Consider the following 21,887-nt stretch of genomic DNA (forward strand, 5'->3'; position numbering starts at 1 on the left):
TTTAAGTGGAGAAGACAGATTATAGAAAGGGTTGGAGTACTCTTATAGCTGCTCTGATTCCCACCCCACTGAATATAGGAATGCCAAACTTTCTACATATTTGAGTGACCAGATAAATAATTTTCCTTATTAGCAGAAGACAACAGAATGATTCTGGTTTTTGTATTCTGATTCCTAAAACTATCTTATTGCTCTCTAAATATTACTCATGTACCTATTTATGGATATGACAAACAACTCCCTTTCCTTATGCAATTTTTACCCCAAGACTGGGGCCATTTGTGGTCATTCGCATTTAGTTAAGGTACAAATCTTTCCTCTTCAGGAGAACAAATTTTTTTTCCTTCTGATGAGGGAAAGCCTAAAAGTCAGTTTTCACTTTTATTGCCTTTTGTACTATCCTGTCAACCCTCTGAAAAATGGAAAGATTCCCTTCCATACAATTCAAGGCTCAAGGCTGACATTCTTTGCTCTCTATTAACATCCTAATGTATGTGAAATGGCAATCCAAATTCACTGGTTACTCATTTTGGCCTTGAGTTTAACAATCTACTGATTTTTTTTTTTCTTTCAGCAGAAACTGCCTACTTTTTTAAGACCTGAGAGTACAGCACAGAAGTAAAGGCACTTCATTATCTTTTGATATTCCCCTTCAGTTTCTCAAGGTTGTTTCACTGTACAATTATAACAAGATAACAAAAGAAATCCTCTTTACACTGTTCAGGAAAACTAGGAGTTGTTTCCGTGCAATCACAAAGGCCAGGTATGGAACTTACCAATAGTTGTTTACCAGATTGAAGTAGTTTTCAACATTTTTCAATTTACAGCTTCTGTGCAGACTATTACATTGCTAATTTGACTTCAGTGGCAACAGGTTTAGCTTGGTTTGTTACATATAGAAACACCTAAAACAAGTTATTTGGTCCCAGGTAGAAAACAGTGCCAAATATTTGTATTTCTTGGCATTCTTCATACATCACATGTCCCTCTTCACTATTAGCAAAGCACCTCTCACGCCCAGGGAATTTCAGAGAAAAAAAGCAGAATATAGGCATATAGGTTAGCTACATGCAAAATGATGGTAGTGCAACTTTTTTCTCCCTTAGAAGCGATAAATAACTATAGGAAAAACTTCTAATAAAATGCAGGGAGAGCATAGGCATTCTATTGCACTTCCACATCCAAGTGAGAAAACAAAGGATTTCCTGGTAAAATTATATCAGTGAATTCTTCAGCAGAATTATCAGAAGTTTCTTCTCCTTTCCACATACTTCTGCAACAAGTTGCAGCCAGAAAATGTACATCTATTGAAAGGTGAGCAGGCAGTGGTATTAGCATTTCTTTCATTCATACCAATAATGTAAAAGACCATCAGTGAGGATTCAGATCCCATGGCGTCCCTTCTAAGAGATTTGCCAGCTTGCACACCTAATTATATACAGACACCAATGTTACAAACAGGAGAATAATCACTTATTTGATTAGCATCTCCCCTGGATTTTCAGAGAATCTTTCTAGACAGAGGGCTGTCATCTTTCCCAGTTAGCTTTTCCTCTATCCCATTACCCTCTTCTCCCCCTGCCCTTAATCTTTATTTCAATGACCTTAACTCCTAAAAAAGTTGACAAATATTGCCTCTGACTCCTAAGAAGTCAGAGGTAATATTTCTTTCTCCAGCTTCACAATAGGTAATCTCTTGTAATATTGTTTTAATAACAGAAGGACAATAAAACATCATCTGAGAAAAAGCACAAAGAGAAGGGGAGAAAGATGCACAAACATGAATGATACAAAAGCAGAATGGGAATATGTCCTCAAGTGTTTCTTAGGGCATTTTCTCCTTTTTTTTTGGTGTCCATCAACCTGGTAGGGCAAGTGCCATACAGAATTCTCTCTTAGGTACTGAAGTTCTGCAATGAGCTTGTATTTCAACAACAGCAACATCCAAGATGTCTCTAACTCAATATGATATAGGGAAAATGAGCATCTCTCATTTTATTTCACTGAGATATGGGGCATTCTGTCTGGTGTAAAGCAAAGCATACCTGAGCTTTAGAGGTAGCATATCCAGTGCTAAGCTCTTCAGTGAAAATTACTTATACTTTGATCTTTTTAATTTGACTTCATTAATTTATTATGCTCTTATTTGCAAGGTGGACTGACATCCTTATTACCCCACAATAATTCAGAAAGCAATCAGTTAATTCCTCTTAATTGCTCTCTAATTCTTAAATGATTACTTAAGTATTTATAGCTGTTACCCCAGCTTAGAGTGCAATGTTGAGTGCCTCCATTTAATCAATATTTAGTCTAGATTTTTAGGGGCAAATATTAAGTGCCATTCAAAGGCCAACTTGACTTTGAAAGATCACTCTGAGTCAGAGATCTCAGTGGACTGACTCCAAAGAGCAAAGGAAATATGTGATTACAATCTAAAGAATATTTTAACATTTAAGGTAAGTATTCACATCATCTCACTGACATTAAGACCGAATAGCTATGGCTGTGCATACAGATTCCAAATTAATCAATATGCCCTCATTAGATTGGGATCCATGCAGCTCCTGCATTCCCCTGATGGTGACAGACACATGTCATTCCCACCCACCCTGCACTGCTGCAGTCAGAATGAGTGCTACATATGTCAGAACTCTCCCTGTAAATGGGTTTTATCCCTGCATGTCTGCCCTATGCCCCAAGGTGTGTTTCTCACCTGCATTACACACAACCATCATATCTTTTTTCTGTTTCCTTTTCCCTGCATGATTCTGTTTGTCTCATCTCCTGCAGCATCTAAACAGCAACTTCTGCCATCTCTATTCATTTTTATTTCTTTTCCACACTCAACAGGAATTACTCAAGACATACCCAACAGTAACACACCTCATCCTTTACTCACAATATTTCCTCACATTTACAAACTTGTCTGATGCACAGCTCATGTTTACATCTGGTGCAAAGTGTTTATTTACCTTGCATGCATAGTCCTAAAACAGAGAAGCTGAACAACATGCAGACAGTTCTCTTAAGACAGTAGGACCAGATATAGCAGTTTACTTCCCGGGGACAAAGAGAAAAGATTCTAAACAGCATAAGAAGGGATAATAACATCCTCCATGATTTATGATGCACCCTACAGTCAGAAATTAATTCACAAAATGGAAACGGATGTAACCATGTCTTCAACAATGCTTATGTAGTCAGAAAAATAATCTCTCAAATGTGTGCAATAACTCCACCTGGTGATTCTCAATATGGTATTGTCAAGTTTAAAGCTGCTTCTTACATGAAAGAGAGGAGCAGAGGTGTTACACAAACTAAAGGCCTAATCTGTGACATTAGCAGCACAGTTCTCATTCAATACATCCTACACTCTGTTAGCCTTTATTTGGCTTAACCTCTAGATTGCATTTCAAACTAAGACATGTATAAACAGGAAGTAGTGCTCACCCTGACCACAGAATATATTTTGTTTTATACTGGGAACCCCATACATCCCACAGGAGATTATCGAACACTTACTAAAATAATTTCTAACTTTAAATTACTACATTCATTAAAAAAGCATCACTCCTTCTTTCAAAACTCATTCTCCCTTTTCTAGGAAGGGAGCATAACAGTGCAGATGACATTCAAAATGCAAAGCTGAGTAGCAAATATATGGAACCTCCCCCCCTGTTTAAAGCATTGATTGCCAGGGCTGCCCAAGTAGGTCCTCCAGAGAAATTGATTTTTGATACTGGCACCAGAGACTATTGGTGATTGAAAAGTAGAGCATTGTTATGCTACAGATGTAATAAAAGCATTTCTCATGCCTTTCAGACTAAGAGAGAAACCATGCTAGATGCCTTACCTCTCACACCATATTTTAAACTAAAAGTTTTCCAGGGTCGCATACAAAAGAATCTAATCTATAAGCATTTCATAAAATAAGTATAATAAAAGTAAAATACACTTAAATAAAAGCTAGGTTTTCAAAATATTTTCTTCAATTAAAAAAAAATTCACAGTTTATAATAGGAAAGAAAAAATCTTAAAGTGTTATCAAAACTCATAGATTTGCAGAAAACATCAGTGTAAAGTTTTTTGAGTAGAAAAATCATCTGACATTAGGAAAAAATATAATCTCAAACTCCTTTACCAATTAGATCATATTTCATTGGTATGAACATTGGTATGAAAATGGTAAATCATTGCAGTAAAAGATCACTGGTCAAATACCTACACTGAGATGAGCTAAACAACACCTGGTTTTGCCTGCTAAGTGGGGTCTCTCTCGCTTTTTCTCTGCTGGCTTTTTTTGATGTAGTCAGAGTATCTATGAGGGTAACCCCTTTAAAAGGAAGAAATCTATTCCTACTGACTGCTAGAAGATATTTAATTTGGTGCAAATATTACAGAACTGTGACTTAAGAAAGAAAGGGGCAGGAATTCTCATTAAGTGTGTTTCCCATGAAATTAATGAAGTTACAGAAGGAAGTCCTGCTCATCTCTGTGACCATGTGAGTAGAAAAATCCAGTACTGTTGCTCTGGATTTTCCTTAAGAAGTGAAAGGCCTCACTCTGGAAGATGGTGTACTGCCTCAAAGTGCTGTTTTTTCATACTGTGACAGGTTCAGAGCCAACTACATAACAGTCAGTGTGAAAGCCTACCCTGCCCTCTGAAGCAGAACATATGGCAAAACAGTCTTAAAAATGAGAGCTGTGCTAAGTCACTGTTTATTTATGACAGAGAAGCAAAAGGATACTCTGGGGTATCTGACCTTTATATGGTACAAGCAGGAGCTTAGCATAAATGTAGGGAGCTTGCACACTGACTGGCTAGGGAAGTGTAAAGCTGGCTGGATGGGGAGGAAGAAATATACTTAAGAAATAGAAAGATGTTTACTTCATCAAATTCAGGTTTCTGCTCTCTTTTTCACTCAAGGTTGTTGGTTGAATCTGCACAGGTAGTTGAGCTGAATGATAAGGGGAGCAAGTTATGTAGAAAAACCCTCAAGATAAAGAAACACCACCAGAAAAAGCACCCAAAAACCCCCTCAACAACCAATCCAAATTTCAATCAGCTTGCTGTAGGATCCCCAGAAATATTTCTAATCTCATGTACTTGTTAGGGAAGGTGGAGGAGGTGGGCAAGAGCCAGTTAGCATACTAAGCAGGTCCATGTCATCCCATCATTTTATATATGCTTGTCCTCTTCCTCAGGTCATAAAGCCATTTATACATCTACCTGAACTGTATTCGTTTATGGCAAGAGCAAATGCTTGTATTTGTTGAGCATCCTAGTTTTTCTTTCAGTGTCATTAATTCTGCCACAAGTCCCTAGTGCCTCCAAAGAGAATAGAAGAGCAGCAGATATGTGCTTCTTGGAGCCTTGTCTAAACTGCTGTGAAGAAGCCAGAGGAATAGAGAGCTAGCTGGAACAGCTTTCAGAAAATTATTTCTTTTCCTTAATATCATACTTGAATTAGAAAGGAATAGTCAGAATATGCTTCACCCCAAATCACCCAGAAGTGTGGGCAGAAGAGCTCTTTGCAGCACAGACCAGTGAAGAGACACCGAATCATTAATATTTATACAGCAGAACTGCCCTGGCTCACTTGCTAATGTGGTCATGCTGTTTCCAAGCTACATGCAGCATTTCCCTCTTACTGCACAAGTCATGACCAGACAGTAACTCAGAGTGACAATGCACACTCTAATCACTCTGCAGGGCTCTCAGCCATGGGTATACATTGTGTATGAACTGACTTTGGGGTACGTAGCATCCTGGGTTCAGTAACTCCTCATTCAAAAGTGCTTCCCACCTTAGTCTGATGCACTATTTTCATGCAACAGGCTCTTTGTAACCAAGCCACTTTGCTTTTGAATAATAGTTAATAGAGATGCTCATTTTTCCCACCCCTACCAATGCCACTTGTTAGTACTTCTGCTCCTTCACCAGCAGATTTGTCTCACTTAAGTTCAGCTGTTCAGAGAAAGTGCAGCTCAGTAGCTCATAATCAGTGGCAAGAGAGAGGCATCTCTGGAAACTGATTCATGACAAAGACGTACCTTAGGATGGGCTCACTCTGTTTCCCTCTGTTCACCAATGGCACATGAAGACTGGCATGACAATTTAGACTGAATAACTGTTTGTTGGCTTAAAATAGCCCTTGTTCAGATGATCCATGCAATTAAAACAACTATATTTTTTAAAAATCATTATTAGCAGATATCAGAACTTCAGTATAACTGTTTGATGCACTTGTCTTCTCAAAGTGAACATATTTTCACCAATAAATTGTTTTTTTTTTTACTAGATACTGTCCAATGATCAATATGACCCCACTCTATAACAGTAAATGTATCCCCCTCATTCACAAAAGTATTTCTGAATCACTCCACAAGTTCCACCCATTAAGAATCACCATACAGGAAGGAATTCAGTAATAGCAGTCCTGAGCATGGTGGCACTTTTCAAGGCTGTAACTCCTGAACACTTTACTGTGTAAATATCATATACATATATTAAGTCAGATATAAGCATAGTTGTTTTTATTCCTTGCAAGAAGTTCATAATGATTCCACAAAAAGATGAAAATTGCATGCAAGGTCATTATATCAAGCATAAAAATTTGACATTTTCTGTAGTTTAAAAATTATTTTTAACATTTGCTTATTTTTAAAAGTCATCTAGAAAAACTAAATTCGTGATGCCCTTCAGCCATATGAGTTATTACAACCCATGGAAAGCACTGAATGGGAAAGCATGTACTGAAAAAATTATAAATTATATAGTATTCCTGGATGGGAATGTAATATTGTTAGAGACTGAAAAACCTACACACATCATGCACATAATACCATCACTTTTATACTCACCCTTGTTTTGCCCTTCTTTTCTCACACATTTAGTGAGTCCAGCAGGAGCAAACAGGGAACTCTGAGTTCCAAGTGTGTAGTGTCACTCACTACCACTCCCAGCTGCACTGAGTCTGATATTGGTAGCAGTTAGTTCCTGGCAGCCCTGCTAAAGGCTGTGATTTCAGAGGAACTGCCCCCTCCCAGCCCAGGCTGACCCAAGGCCATCACAGCCCTGCAGCTTTGCACAAAGCCCAGCACCAACAGCTCCATGGGAACTGCCACAAGGCCCTTGGAAATAACGTTAAAACACAGCTCAAGGTCTCAGCTCCTACCAGGAAATACCTTTCTTCTCACAAAAATACAGAAGTGTAGAAACCTAGAGTCACAATTTGGAGTAAGAGAGAATCTGCAAAAACTTGAGGGTCCATGTTTCTGCTCCAACTGAGATAAGAATTTAGAAGTGGCTGGGATCTTTGTCATCCCTAAGAACCACTGTCTTCCTCTGTCTAACAGGTTTATAACCTCACTTAGCTCCTTCTTGGAAAGGAAAAAAACAGTCTGACAGATCAACATAAGAGCTTACCTGTAATTGTGCTGTTCTATTTCCTAGCTGAGCTTAAATTCACACTCTCCTTTTTATTTATATATCATCATAGATACACTTAACCAAGCAAGAAATCAAAACACAAGGACATTTTCTTTCATCTGGTGCATTCAGTTATTATTTAACCAAACAGGATTGAATCCCAGGTGGTTTCACTATCAGGATATGGGATGCTAACTTATATCAATACTTTAATTCTCACACCTCTTTTGAGTTTGATTGTTTATAGATAGGTGCAATGTAGAGTTTATGAAGTTTTAAGGAACAACTAACAGTTAAAAAGTCAAATTCAGATGGTTTTTGCACTTAATGAAACTCCTGGCAAAAATGCCTCTAGTTCAGTGGAGAAGCCAAGCTCACCCCAGTGTGTTGAGATTATGCCTCAAATACCCTTATGTTCTAAAGCGATGTTGTTGTTTATCTGTATCCTTGAGGAATTACTGTCACATACAGGTTTCTGTAATCCATTTATGTACTTTTGCTAGTTTAAAAGGTATAATCCAGATCCTGTAATTTGCCTTATGCAGATTAATGTCAGCAGAAAGTGCTACTTTCAGTTAAGTAAAATTCCAGGGCTGATCTGACTGAAGGAACAGAAGTGGGAGAGCACAAGTCTCCTTTCTTTCCACAGCCCTCTTGATGTGTTTGAATTTCCAAACTGAACTATATATTCTTATATATTCGCTTCAGGCTTTTCTAAAAGACCCAGCAATGGAATGGCTCAAGAGCTTCCAGGTATGATTTGAGGACACATTGCACAATAAAAAGAAGATTTTACCCCACAGACCATGGGAGCTCAAAGTATTTGTTATGTCTTCAACATTATATTGCTGAATCACCTGTAAATCTACCAAAATAATTGCAAAGGCTCTAACAAAGGCAAGTTCTTTGCAGTATTTTTCCAGATGGCTTAAAATGTGACTGACCCCAAATATCATCCCCACTTAACTCATATGGCTGAAGGACATCACAAGTATGGTTTTTCTAGATGACTTTTAAAAATAAGCAAATGTTAAAAATGTTAAAAGCAGAGTTTTCAGAGGGAACATGCCCTTCACTGGCTTCACTGTCCTGTGTATCACACACAGGATTCAGAGCCTGAGGTGGAGCAGCCCTGCACCCTCTCTACTTTTTGCTGCACCCTCTCTACTTCTGCTCATGTAGGGGCAGTCAGAGTCATGACTTGTTGAAAGCAGTGGAAGCCTCAGAGCTGGACAACCAAAGACTGAAATGGAGCAGGAGGAGACAACACCAATTTGGCATTCACTGGTATTTAATTGGGGCAAGTGTCTTCACCAATGGCTCTTTGGAAGGAGCATGAAAAGAAGGCTAAACTGGCTGCTGTCATCCCCAGCTGATAATTTGTACTGAGAGATAGAAAAATATCAACTGCACTGTTAATTTCTGTATTATGGAAATTAATCCTCTCATTTGCACAGCAGGAAGCCAAATTATACCATCACACGCAGAAATAAATCTGACATTTTGAGGATTTGACATTGCACCACTGAGAGCTGGTTTCAGCAACACCTCCCACCTCACAGAGAGAGCATAAGGGTGTCTTCTCTCAACAAAGGCACTGATAGAATATCAGCCAGATCCTCAGCTGATGAAATTTGGCAAAGAACTCCCAGTTTAAAGAGAACAGCTGTGATCTGCCTCCCAGAAAGGCAGATAATAAAGAAAAGTGCATTTTTGAGTGGGGCAAAGAACCATTTTTCTAAACTAGTAAGCAAAGTTGCCATAGGACCTACTAAATCTTCACATTCCAGTTTCAGTTTATTTCCTCTATGGGGGTTCTTCCTGTACCTATCATAGTATTTTTTTTTTGTACTAAAAACAACATCTCAACAGGCAGTATGAAATGAAAATAGTAGAGGTGGGGAAAAAACCAGAAAACTAACTCCAAAAACCCAAGCCAACTATCTGCAGTGATACAGCCTGAGAGTTAAATACTCTGTAAAAGCCACATTTTCTGTCACTTAATTTGAATGACAACTACAAAATGCCTGAGGAGCCTTAAGTTTTATGAAAGAGAGAATTTCAATCATTCTTAGTTAGCTTGGATTTATTTACACAAATGTAATTGTTACCCTGTATTTGAGAGTCAAAGACTAATACAGATCACAGATTCCCTGGAGGTGGGGAATTATCATCCGCTGACTGATTTTCACTCATCTATTTATCTCTCCTTTGTTGATCCTGTCCTCTCAATCTTTTTATTCCTAAATGTCAACTCCAGAAAGTTACTGAAAAAATACACATCAATTATTAAAAAACAAATAACCATTAAAATGGTTGCACTTTTGCCTAAGTCACTGATTAGTGAGAGGAGCTGAAAAATTCATATTTCATCAGCTGGCATAAATTGTTGACAATAAAGAGCCTGATTATAACCATTCAGCACATCCTGCTCATATCCAAAGCACTCCTATAAATTTTATCAAACTCCTAGAAACCAATTAAGTTTAAACTTTCACTTAGGAAATGTAATAAAAAGAAGACCAATCTTTCCCAGCAAACAGGAGCCACACCTGCCAACTCAAGTATAACATGATCCCCATTCTACACTTAGAAATGGAAATAGTGAATAGTCTCACCTGACTCCAGGATCTTGGGCCTTAGGAAAACATGCGCATGTTCTGAAAACAGTAAAAAAAAAAGCTAGCAACATCACCTGAAATTCCATTAAGAAAGTGCAGAATGCCATTCCCACCTCCCATTTTCTTCCTCCATAGAAGCTATTTAAGCATAACCTTGTTTGTAGTTTTTTCTTTCATACAGAAACATAATTAAGATCTGATCTGCAGCCACATGCCTTAAATAAAAGGCAGCTGCTCATATGATCTGCTCATTAAGTGCTGTATTCCAAATGCATACAAAGATGCCAAGGTAATTAACAAGGCACAAAAGCTTTGGGGGTTTTGCAATAGAAACTCAGTTGAGACTCATCTTTACATTTACAGGATAATAGTTAGAAGTCTATGAATGTAGATTTCATTTTAAAAGTTTTTTTGCTCTCAGGGTAACATTTTCTAGGTGTTCTTTTTGGAAAGTTTCAATTTCTTTTCTACCCTTATGGCTCCTAAGGATGACTTTTTCTGCTTCTAGGATCTGTTCCTTCCACTTTCCTTTAAGCTTCAAGGCTTCATGATAATGTTTCATAGAAGGATTTAAAGATTCTGAAAGTATGAAGTTTTCATATGTAGCAAGCCATTTTTATATCAACTACCACATCTAAAAGTCTATTTACCCCCTTCTCCTCCACTATTCAGCTTCTTTACTTTTCCACCTTTTTTTTTACTTGATAAGCCCAAACTTTTCCAAAGCCCTATAGCATTACCTTTCATGGAACAAAACTCCTTCCCATTCTCATTCCACTTGAATACTCTATTTCTTCTTTAGACAGTTAAGAAAACAGCTAAACCAGCTGTGGTGACATAGCTTTTTCTGTAAATAGCACTTAGAGGAAAAAAAGAAGCTGTTGTTGCTTGATTTTTTTTTTGCCCTTATTTTTAATTATTAGGAGTCACAAAGCTTTCTTCAGGAGCATTACCCAGAGGCCTAAGTGAAGGGAAATAAATCATAGGAGGAGAATTTAAAAGCCACACCCACATTAAAGGGAAATTTTCTTGTTGCAGATGCAATTTCTTCACCTGTAAAAGGCAAGAGATAAGGCTTTCTTACAGACCAGTTAATTGAATACATTTCACAGCTTTCCCAATATCTAGCTTTCATTGTGCCTGAAGCCAAATCCCTGGTGTCTTCCCATCTTTTCAGTAGCAGTGTCATCCTTCCCTAATTTTTTTTCTTAAGAAATTCTGAGTTTTCATAACACAGTTGAAGACTGAGTAACTGAATTAAATGTGCTAGAAGCCAAAACTTGCAAAGTAATCATAGTGCTGACTGGAAAATGTCTTTTCTTTGTCTAATAATGCAAACCCATAAATTAAATCAAAATTCAGCTAAAGCTTGAAGTAAGAGGTTTTAGAGGGTTTTTTTTTTTCTTGCTTTTTGCAGGCAGAAAATTTTGGCTTTCTTCTACCTGCAAACTTTGCTGCAGATTAACCCACCAAAGCATTTACAGGTGTGTGGGATAGTAGACTTGTGTCTTTCCAGGTTCAGAGAAAGACCTTCAATCAAATCCTTTTTGGATGTGATTGCCCAGGCTTTACAGGGGAGAAACTCTGTTAATCTATAATTAATACTCTTTCCAAGCTACAGAAAATATCTCTAGAATCTGCTCAAAATCAAAGACCATACTTAAAAACAACTCCTCCACAGTATAGCAGAGCTCAACTCTGTGATGTACCATGGGTTCTCTTACACAGCCTGTCCCAAACTCCATGGAACCCAGGAATTTATCAGAGTGTGCCTGGGTCAGAGGGACTGTGAGCTGATGAGGTGCTCAAGCCCAATACTGACCAGGATCTCCCTCTCCTCCTCTGGACTGCAAAAGGAGTCCAACTGAACTCTGATACAATTGTTGCAGTCATCTTCAGAAAATTATTAAATACAAAAGTGGGCTTTAAATCCTTTTAAATTCTATTTGTATTCCTATTAGGAAGGTGCAGTAATAAATAGATTCCTTTCTCTGGACTCAGGAAGGGAGTATCACATGGAGATGAAGGCATTTTAAAACAGACCTAAACTGCAGGATTTCTTCTATTTCCTTGGGGTGCCTGGTCCTGAAAGCCCTTCAAAGACTGAAACACAGTTCACAGATGCTGACTTTGCTAAGTTTTCATCTCAGGAAAAAAAAGTTTGAAGAAAAATAAAATACTGCACAGTTGTATCTGCTATGTAGAGATATAATAAATATCAGGTATAGATTTTTCCTTCAAGCAAAACAAAGGGGACTAGAAAACCATGAGCCTTGTTGTTATTTCTTATCAAAAATGGTCAAAATTATCTGACCTACAGCAATAATAATAGCAATAATAATGATCCTGATGATGATGAACCCATAAGGATATGCCTTATTTTAAGAAAGCCTGACAGTAAAATACATACATGAACCTGAGAAATGGGAAACTTGGGGCAGAAGAAAACAAATAGCCATTTCATGAAGAATAACAAACATAGGAGATAAGTTATCTGGGTGAACAGCGAAATAAGGAAAAACAGTTAATTTTAAAAATAGATGGATTTCCAAGGGTAGAGAGGCATGAACGAATCAGCAGATGGAGGCAACAGTGTTGGGGAGATGACCATTGAAATGTTTAGTGACCTCTCTGGAAGGATGAGAAGCTCAGCCCTTTGTGGCAGTGCTTGCTCAAAGCCCTGGTCCAGGCTCTGCTGCCGCAGGGGCTTCCCAGCAGAGCCCCCGCAGAGCCCCAGGGGCTGCCTGCAGCTCTCAGAGGCTGGAGGCGGCTCAGGGCAGGGGACACAGGTTTGTGCTGTCAAACAGCAGGATGCAATGGGATCAGACATCCCAGCAGCAGTCTCACAGGCCATACATATTTATGTATTAATGTGCAATGGTGGAGGTGAAGATGCAAACCCCGTGGAATGAAAATTCCTTGTCCAGAGTTACTTCAGTCAAAAAGCACTTTTCTACTTGTCTAATGCTCTGAAATGGCTGGTAGAAATATCCTATTTCAGCCACACAGAATAAGTGTTCATATTCAACACTTTGGTCTTTACTTCAAGAACTCATTCCCTGCATTATATATGCAGAATTTTCTCTGTCACGGTATGTGTTCCCCTGTGTCAACCACCTTTTGTGGTTGACACAGGGGAAATGAGTGGTCTCATTTAAAAAAAAAATGTTATCCTTAAGCAAGCACATTAAGAAATGTGTGAAGAATAAAGCTGAATAATTCAAATCACTCCTTAGACCTTCATGATGATTTTAAGCAAATAATGATAATTTGTTTTACATCATCTTTAAAGATGCATTTGATTTTTACTTTTCTTATGACAGTTCCCAAATAAAGCACAGAATTGGACTGTCCATTTTAACAGAATAGATGCCCCACAGCTTTTTTAGTCCTGTTTTCCCAGTCATAAAAGCCTTACCTCCAAGGTTAGGAATCCAGTTCTGATCCATCAGAGTTTCTGCAGATACTGTAAGCTGAAATGTTGGTTTTGACAAAGGGGCATCTCATTTCTGATATATAGAAATGGAATAAAATTCTCAAGGTGTCATGTCAATGCAACTAAATGTTCAGTAACAATTTTTTTGTCTCTTCCAAGTTACAACAAAATCAATGATCTAGAAGGAAAAAAACTCACAAGGCCATTACTATTTTTTAGCCCTCCTTCACTGCTTTGTTCTCTCATCACTTTGGTCATTCAGTTTCCAGCACCCTCCAGAGTCTGACAGATATTTAAGAGCAGAGAAGTCAGGAAAAATCTTATAACAAAAACTGCTGATTGCTAAAGAAATACAATGTTCTGAGTGATAGGAGTCTAAGATATTTCTGTAGCAATAGGTCACTTACTTTAAACTATTTTCTCTGTTACAGTGGGTAGAATATAACTAGGCTTTGTTGAGGTTACTACCCCTACAGTAACAAAAGTCTTGTTACCCCTTATGCTCTCATGCCTCATCTTTGCATCAGCAGAAAATCTCATTTCTTACTTCTGTATGTCATTCCTTTTCATGAACACACATATCCCACAATCTAAATGTGAAAGATCTTTTACCTATTCTCTCAGAATATCCAGTGCTGGAGATTTAGTGCTTCGAAACAACTCTGGGAACCTCACTGCATGCCCCCTTGGTAGGCTGGAAAAATATGTGAGAAGAGACTTGCAAAGATAAATCAAAGTGTGAGATACTTTACTAAACTAGAGCAATTTTTATAGCATTTAGATGATACTGAAGCACTGTTAACCAGAGTGTAAATGATTGAACAGGTGATGAATCCCTTAGAGGAAAAAGCCATTAGGAGGTTTTAAATCCATAAAAAAAACCAGTATTATGTGCTATAAAGAGCATCAAGATGTCCTTTCCTTCCCTTTTTAATACAATCTTCATCAGAACACTCCTGTACAAGCTTCCCAAGGCATTTTATCAGCACACTCCAAACAACACCTGTGTTGAATTTCAATATGATTTACAAACAAGCACAGGAAGGGAAGCACTGCTGATAGTCTCCACGTGAAGATTTCAGCCTGCCAAGAGGATGCATTTGGCAACTGTATGGGACATATTTCTCATTTCCCAACAAGCTCTCCAACTAGATTTGATTTTGCAAATCCAGTGAAATCTGCTTCTCCCAAGTTGTGTCTCCATAAGTAACAGTGATTTAGGATAGCCATTTGCAAAGGATCCATTCTCTGCCCTCAGGCTGCTCAATATAGACAGGAGACTTCAACACAAGTTTTTTGTGTCTCCAGCAGAATATCTGAGTCAACAAGCTTATTAGATCTCCTCAGCTGTGTCCTTTGAAACTGTCCAACTTTGTTTAACTAATTAAATAACCACTGGAGTAATAATCTGACTTTCGCATGCTTGACTCTCCTAACCTCTTTCTTGTCCAATGAATGTTTAATTACTGAGGTAAACTAAAATATATGCAAGATGCAAGATTAGGAGAGTTTGCCCACAGCATGCGTGATAGCCAAGTAATTCAGGCTGTCTGCTGAGCAGCATAGGTTTAGGCATCTCTTCAAATCTTCTAAACTCAAACCTCATGAATATTACAAACTCATTCTTGAAAGTGGTCTGTGGTAATTAAGAGGTACAGTCCTATTACTTTGTAGTTTTTAAACTTGCTTAAGGTTCTAAGAGAATAATTATTACTTTCAACTTCACCTTCAATACTTTCAACTTCGCCTTCAACTCCACCTTCACTTCAACTTCACCTATGCAGTCCTTTAGGTGGTCATGCTCTATATTTGACTCTCAGCTCTACATATTAACTTCTAGAGTTTAGAAGACTAGATCTACCTCCATGAGAATCTTTTTTGTAGCCCACCTGGTACACAGACACTAGTGCAAAAACTTCCATCCACTGTCAGTAAATTTAAAAAATATATACTCAGTAGAGTAGGTACAAAATGAAAACATAATCAGTGTAGGCCTTTTGGAAAAGACAGTGCTCCTTTGAAAGAAATACAAATTTTAGATGGGAAAATGGCCTTTGTTTTCACCTCACTGATTCCACAGGTGATAAGAATAATAGTCTTCCACTACAGAGACTCTTAAGTCAGAAAAAATTTGAGCTATAAACTAAAACTCCATGCAGAAGAATGAAATCAAGCCTCACTTTGTTTTTCTTAAATCTGAGACAAACTGCGAGGAACATTGTGAAACTCTGGGTCATTTATACTGGCTATTTTGTGTTTACAACTCCTCATGAAAACTGAACTCATGCTAGGACTCAAAGCTCAAGAGGCCAGGGCCCAGCAGAGTGCACAATGAAGCAAGAGGTACCTTTAGTTGTACCTGTGGTCCCTTGGCTCCAAACAAGTGTTATTATACACGTGGAGTCCATGCAGCCCTTTCCAGCACAGAGGAGGGACGTGCTGACCTCGAGCAGCCCTAACAAAGATTAGATTTTGTTAAAGTGGAATTAGGAACCCGTAACGCTGCAAGCTCTTTAACAATTCCTTCCAGAAATATTTTCTCCCATATCCATTAAGTATTCAGAAACATCAGTATTGGAGCACACTTATCAAAATAAAATAAATTCCTTGTGGAAGTTTTCCTGTGTCTGCTGCCCACCATGCAGGTGATCCCTGAATGAGCACACTGCCACTTTTGTGCTTCAAATTTTTCTTCTCTGCTGCTTTTACAGCAGCTCACTTCTCAATTCCTCTCACTTCTCAGGGATGTAAGCAGCTGTCTGAAGTTTAATTGGGACAGTGAGAACTGCTCTAGGACTCGACTACTTCAAGCAAGCAAAACGTCCCCTCTTAGTGACCTGCTGAGGCTGCTTCTTCTTTGACTGGAGGTTTTATTTGTTTGTTTGTTTGCTTCTCTGCCTGCTGCTTCTCAGTAGTTTCTGTCCTGTATGAACTCCGCTTGTGTGTCCTTTATAGTCTGGAAGGTGAACTGAGTTTTTATTTTCTCCTAAGTCTTACAAGTGTTCTCTAAAATAATGCAGGTCAAGAAAATAGAAGCATTCCTATTCTGAGGCTGAACTTGAGAAGCAAAGGCTGCTTTAACCCAGCCTGCTTGTCACAAGTGGAAGCTGTCACAGATCATTCTAAAGGAAAAGAAAACTGTATATCACCAGATGGATAGTCTCCTTGTCTGTTATCTCAGTTGTCAACTAGATGGAAAAGGACCTGGCAGACAGGTGACAGCAAAATAATGATATTTTTAAACCCTTGCTGGATTAGGAACAATCTTTGCTATGGAAAGAGAAATCTGTTGTTAATGCTAATTATTGTAAGGTTTAGAGCCACTGTTATCTCCAAAATATCATAAACCAAGCTTTGTTGCCTGCTATCCTTTTGGATCCCATCGAACAAACCAGTGAGATGAGGAGCAGGATTGACTTCACTGATATCAACAGGACTATTCACATGCTTACAGTGATGCACACAATTAAGAGTTTTGCTGAAAAAGGACTAGACTACCATTCCTTATTTAATGTTGCTTATAAGGTGTCCCACTATTTTCTGCTGTTTATTTTCTGATGATAACAGCTCCTCATCTCTGAGTTGCAAGTGTACCTGTTGTAGTGAAATAGAAGTAATAGAATTCATCTGTCAGGCTGGCAGATGAAATCCCATCACATTTACTTCTCTTCTTACAGTGAGATGTCATTTCACAATAGAAGAGGACACGCTGCCACCCCATAATAGTAAACTACTGTACTGTTTACTACTACTGTAAAGTACCATTCCCAGGAACCTGTGAGCGTTGCACCCAGGCCAGGCTGAGGCACCTCCTTCAGGAGGTACTTTGTCCTACACTACAAGAAAAGAAAGCTAAAATATATCCCTGGCAAAAGACAGGCCGGGAAGTGGCTGAGGGAGCGAAGCCACACCCTGAGACTGGTGAGGGCTGCAGGGGCAGCACAGCCGTGCCCCGAGAGCGACTGAACGGCCCTGCCCGGGGGATCTCTGCTCAGAAGAGAGGCCTCCATGCCTCCCATTGACCTGCAGCTGAGTTTGGCTTCCTCCAGGGTCCTGGAGGCCCGTGGCACACAACATGGCCATTGGGATATTGTCCACTTCATGCTTCCCCTGAACAATCCACATACAGCTCTGATGCCTGATTTCATCACCAGCAGTGGCTGAAAAACCACCATCCCTCTCTGCTAGGCCGAGATAGGCATGAGGGGCTGAATGCAAAGGCACTGGGAGCTCCTTTCCTCCTTCCCTCTGCGCCCACCCCAGCAGCTGCAGGGAGCTCCCCTCGTCTATCACAGCTCTTGTGGCTCTCATCTTTCTGCACCTTAGAGAATTGGGAACTAGGACACCTCTGATTTGTTTTCCTCACACCTCCAATATTGAACATGAATTTCCACCCTTCCAGAATGCAGATTTCTATCTGTGGTCTTGGAAAAAAAAAGGAACTTTCCCTTACATAAGGAAATCCTTGCCTTCACTGAGATTCTCTTTTGATTTCTTATCCTGAACAATGCTTTTCTTGAAACCCAGAGCACCACAGGAATATTCCTAAAGTCTAAAAATATTCAAGTATATTGTGTTCCAAATCAGTGGGTATGCCATTCATGATTGTTGTTAATCCATGACATAGGGAAACTGCTTTGAAGAGGGGCACAAGCCAGGTTCTGAGGAATGATTTGTGTTAGAGTACTGAACGTTTTTATTCAAGCATTCTGTGATCCCGAGAAGCGACAGAGAGATGAGAGTACTGCCATCTCCTCTGACACCCCGTCTCCAGCAAGAAGGAAGAAACAGGAAATCTCCTCAGGGAGCACTGTAAAGGGGCAATGACCTGGGTCAATATCTGACACCCAGAAACTTCTCATACTTTGAGTGAATATTGGCATCCTTCTCAGACCTTTCCAGGTCTGGGTGTGTCTGTGTTATGATTTCTGTAGTGCACAGTGCAGGATCAGCATGGGTGAAAGGCAGCACTATAATGAGAAAAAATAGCCCTGCTCATTCAAATACCTGTGTGAACACCCTGTTGTGTGTCATATACAAGGTCACTTGATGAATATAGTGTATTCTGGGCTTAAAATCTTCAGAACTATGTGTTGGATGCTAATTCTTTCTGTACTTCGATCAGATAAAGTGCATACAGATAATGCATTGTATCCTATGTAGGGCTGCAGAGAAAAAAAAGCAAACAAAAAGTCTCAGCCAGTTCTTCTAGTCACTAAGTTAATGCCAGTTGTGTCTTTAATGTGAAATTATTCTCAGGGTATATGATCATTATGTTCTGCAAGTGTGACTCCAAGAAGCAGCATTTTTGCTAGGAAGAAGACATTATATTTTCCCTCATCTTGTAAAAACTCCAATCTTTATTTCATCTTTGTCCAGAGCTTCTGATTATAATTTTTAATCTATTTTTATGTTAGTTTCTCTGCAACTTCAACAGTAGATTTTTAGAAGTTGCTTATCATTCATTTATGTCACTCTGCTTTTTCTCTGCTGTTTCCCAGTTTAAAATCTTAACTAAAATGAATGTGTTTAATAACCTTGCTGCAATTTAATTGTCAATTAGAATAAATCATCGTCAGCTTTTTTAAAACATTTTAAAGTCTCATAATGAAATAACACACACACACAAAAATTAAGCTAAAACCAAAGGAAAAAAGGAAATCAGGATATCAGGATAAGTTTTGTAGTTGCTGTAGTTTGGTTATTTACTTTGGAATTTTGCAGGGGGGGTTCCAGGTCTTTATCTTTGCTCTGTAGGCAATAGCTTTATGAAAGTATTAAAAGTGGCCTTTTGACAGCTAAATGGGATAGAAGCAAAATTTCCATTTTATTGAAACTGTCTTCACAAACTGCAATTTTCCTTATCCAGGCAGTTTAAATTCAAGGCTTCTCTAGCAATATCACACTCAGTCAAATCCTACAGGTTATTTCTATTAAAGTTTGGGGTTGAATGGAGACTAACTAGAATGGTAATAATATTGTTAATCTTCCATTCCAGTGGTGGAATGCAGTAATTTGGGTGAACTTAAGATGATAAAATTTATAGCATTTCTGGAATTCAAAAACGGTTTGTTTATATAGTCAATTTGTTTAAAGAAATTAAGTAATATTTCACCTGACACCCTTAAATTACTTTTTCTCTGTAATTGCTTAAAATTATTTTTAACAATGTGATCTTTCTTAATGATTGGGCACTGTTATAATTTGTCTTTAAAAGATTTTGTTATACCCTTATATCCTGAGTCACATTTTAAATTATCAATGCTGTTAGTTTACCATTTCTGTTACATTACTGAGGGAAAATACACTTTGCTGTTTAAACTCATCAGGAAAATACTGTGTATTTAACATCTCCCTGGCATCAGTTGCACTTTTTTAACCTAATTTTGAGTAATTTCATTCACTGTTATTCTGCTTCTTTCCCTTTAACTGATATTCTCTGACAGGATCAGCTTATTACTAGGGAAAGGATGATTGCTCTTCTCCTATTAATCTGCATCTGAGGAAAGACAATAACATAATTGATAACTGGTTGCTTGTGTGACTCAAAGGATATTTAAAAGTAAGAAGTGGGCTTATCCTCTGACAGGACATATTTTCTGCAGTGAGTATGTAACATTAAAGCATCAAAATTTAACATTATAGAAACAGATGGGATGGACAATAAATTTTTGTCAGAATACTTTTAAAATTTTCATGTATTTTTAACATTACCATCCTGGTGGTTAACTAATCAAACATTATTTGATATTTTTCATTTTATATACAACATTTTTTGACAACTAGAATGAAGTATCTTAGCATGGAGAAGACAACTCTCATGAGACTGATGTTACACGTGAGGCTTATCTGAGACGTTCTTGAGAGGACAGACCTCATGTTTAAGATGAGATTGAAGCTTGAACAGTTAAATCAGACTTCTTAACTGTTTCTGTATTGATCTCTGTGTATAGATCAATAATTTCCTTCAATTTCTGCCCCATAAGATCCTTAATGAGGTACATTTAGCCAACCACATGTTTTGTGATCAGTTATTTGCATGAGTCTTTTGTCTCAGGAAATCTAAAAACCACCTTTGCAATGCAGAATATGAAAGAAGTATTTGCAAAATTGGAGAGGGGGTGTGTACACATGAGTTGGAACAGCCAAAGTAGCATGTGCAGACTCACTGCTCAGGTGAGGATGGACCTGCTGAAATGGTGGGAGCTAAATGCCCTTTGGGAAGGATATGGAGTTTTGACACCATGCAGGGTGATTTTTGACAAGTCAATGTTGACTGTTTTAGTAGTACTAATATTTAATTTTGTCATCTTTCCACAAATGCAATAAAATGAATACTAACATTTTGATCACACACAAATGGTTATAAAAAAGTAAAAGCAACCCTTTGTTTTGTTGTTTATAAACTGTATTTGTAAATGAGGTTTTTCTTTCCTGTATATTTTCATTCCAGATTCTATTCTTGTATTTTTATCATTTAGTGAATGATGTGCTGCAGTGTGAATTTTGGTGTAGGCCTATTTCAATTTTCTTACTGCTGACTCCTTTGCTTTTGGCTGATTTATATTGTGTACAGCTAGAGAAGGAGCTGCAAATGACAAAATGGAATAGACAACCTGGAACCTGTCTTCAGGGAATATTCAAGCATTCAAGCTTAATATTTGCTATTCATGAGCATTTTTCTCCAGCTATGCTCTGCTGCCCAAGTGTTTCCAGAAAGTAAATGTGGCACCATTTTAACATGAACATTAAAAATTACATCATCAACCTATCTTATCAGAAGACCTGATTGTATTAAAATTTCAAACAAAACATATATAGGTTAATTTATCTTGTTAATTAGTTATTGTCTTAAGTTACTGACAATTAAATCAGATCTGAGTAGCTGTCAAGCTTTAAATGTAGTAGTTATCCCAGAATTGTTCACCAGGAGATGGAGAGCAGCAGAGACCACATAGCCAGGAAAGAATCCATGCTGTCAGGCTTGTACTAGTTTTTTGCTAAGCATCCAAAATTGACCCTTTTGGGGGCTCTGTATTAGGCTACCAGTACTCTTGATCTGACAACCATCAGCTCTCTCTTCTCATTTTCTTATAGCATTCAAGGAAGATAATCAGTATTTTTTCTAAAGGGCAACCACATATATGTTTTTTGAAGGCAATATATGTTTCTCAGTGGTGACTTGAGATTGGTGCTGTTTCAAGTGGTGTTCTGCCAAAACTTGTAATCTCATAGTACAGCCATAAATGCCTTCAGACATCATGCCTGGCACCCACCTGCAAGTTCAGTAGGACAGAGATTTTCCTAGGCTTGTGTCTGTATCCTGTTTTAATGAAACTCTGAGCAACCACATAAAGATAAAGCCCAGGATACAGGGGATAATACACAGTTAAGATTT

The 21,887-nt window shown here is 38.2% G+C and overlaps 1 long non-coding RNA gene across 1 annotated transcript in view; it reads right to left on the minus strand.

The window, feature by feature from the left end:
• LOC146766888 (uncharacterized) overlaps window positions 1–13,172 on the minus strand; it is a 48,009-nt gene extending 34,837 nt beyond the window's left edge. The window contains exons 1-2 of the long non-coding RNA XR_014956505.1: window positions 10,794–13,172; window positions 10,051–10,092 (exon numbers count right to left, since the gene is read on the minus strand). This is a non-coding gene — a long non-coding RNA (uncharacterized LOC146766888). The remainder of the gene's footprint in view (window positions 1–10,050; window positions 10,093–10,793) is intronic.
• Window positions 13,173–21,887: the final 8,715 nt, after the last annotated feature.

The sequence above is a fragment of the Lonchura striata genome, chromosome 7 (genome assembly GCF_050655825.1).
Source record: "Lonchura striata isolate lonStrDom1 chromosome 7, ASM5065582v1, whole genome shotgun sequence".
NCBI lineage: Eukaryota > Metazoa > Chordata > Aves > Passeriformes > Estrildidae > Lonchura > Lonchura striata.